The sequence below is a fragment of the Megalobrama amblycephala genome, linkage group LG5 (genome assembly GCF_018812025.1).
Source record: "Megalobrama amblycephala isolate DHTTF-2021 linkage group LG5, ASM1881202v1, whole genome shotgun sequence".
Classification (NCBI taxonomy): Eukaryota; Metazoa; Chordata; class Actinopteri; order Cypriniformes; family Xenocyprididae; genus Megalobrama; species Megalobrama amblycephala.
The window spans coordinates 13,932,992-13,934,822 of record NC_063048.1 but is presented as its reverse complement, the minus strand read 5'-3'; positions in this window follow the sequence as shown (position 1 = coordinate 13,934,822).

Below are 1,831 nucleotides of genomic sequence, written 5' to 3'. Positions count from 1 at the left end.
ATATATATATATATATATATATATATATATGGAGTGTGTAGCTTTTCTTTTCTTAAACAACCATGTAGGAAGATGTATCAAGATTCATCAGGCCCAAATTGTGAAAGAATGGTTGGAAGGGAACACCGTAACTTTTTTTGGTTAAAAATTATCCAAACTCAATTTTTGAGCAAGTACATAACCAGCCAGTGTTCAAAACTATCTTCTTACCTTAGCCTGATTCACAACAGTAAGCTTGTAATAATGTTTTATAATAAAATCGGTACTGGTGGAATTTCCGCGGGAAATTTGAGCATGTAGCCGTTCGTCTTTGCGTCATAATGTCACATCTGTTTACATAAAGAACGATTCCCAGCTAGTAGGCTAAATCATGTGTATAATGTGAGGATGGCAGATCATTTATAGCCTCTTCTCACAGCAGCTGCAATAATTAAACTTATCATTTTGATGGCGGATTGTAATCCAGAAAGGTCCAAATGACAATCATCAGGAGAACTGGAGATTCACCCGTAGTCAAAAGCAAAAGACTTTGGACTGTGGAGTGGCTACAGAAATTGAAATCTAAAGGTAATGTTAATACACACTAAATACTCATAGTCATACAATGCTGATGTTCTTAACATTAACAGTTTGAGAACAAACTAAATAAATCGTTAGATTTAATCACCAAATGGCAGTTCAATTTATTGTAAGCCTAATGCTTTTTTCTTAGTTGGTCAGAACAAAAGTGGCAGATTCATTACTTACTTGTTCAGAAGACATTTTCCATTGAAAAATCTTATTTTGGTCATACTTTCAAGACTACAATCTGTGATTCCGAAGTACAGTATCCACACCGATGTGGTGACTGACAGCAAACATTAGATTCATGCGCTGGGTCGTCGTGCCGAGGCACAACCCACGTAAAGATGATAATTCTGTTTGCAGGTTTCAAACAGAGATGGCGACAAAGAGGCAAAACGTACGGACTGCAGCTTTAAATTCATTTAAAGTCTTTGAGATGTGCTGGAGTAGACTTTACAGAGTGCTTGACTCCTGCATTGTCAATACAAGATCTGGACCAAAACTGTATGCACCTCTTGATGGAAATAACATCACAACATTTATTTCCATGTTGTGGATTACCCAAACATATAAAACATGCTAGAAACATAATAATCACAGCAACAATAATCCAGTCATAGATTCTTAAGTATTTGCCTATTTAAATCAAAATAGCATTATATATATATATATATATATATATATATATATATATACACACACACACAGTGTATGTGCATATTTATCGATATGTTACATTTTTATACCATTCAAAAGATTGTGGTCAGTAAAAATTGTATTTTTTGAAAGAAATTAATACTTTTATTCAGCAAGGGTGCATTAAATTTATCAACAGCAACAGTGATGTAATATGATTAGAGTTCTTTTTTAAATAAATGCTGTTCTTTTGAACTTTCTACTCAACCATCATAGCACAACCATTTTCAACATTGATAATAACAAGGAAGGTTTCTTGAGCAACAAATCAGCATATTAGAATGATTTCTGAAGGATCATGTGACCCTGAATACTAGAGTAATGATGCTGAAAATTCAGCTTTGCCATCACAGAAATAAAATAAATTTTAAAATATATTAAAATAGAAATGATCAAATCAATGTAGCCTTGGTGAGAATAAGAGACTTTAAAAAATGTTTAATAAACTGTATCAAACACTATATATATATATATATATATATATATATATATATATATATATATATATATATATATATATAAATTAAATGTGATTATAAAATATAAATGTTTTAAAATATTCATTTGATTC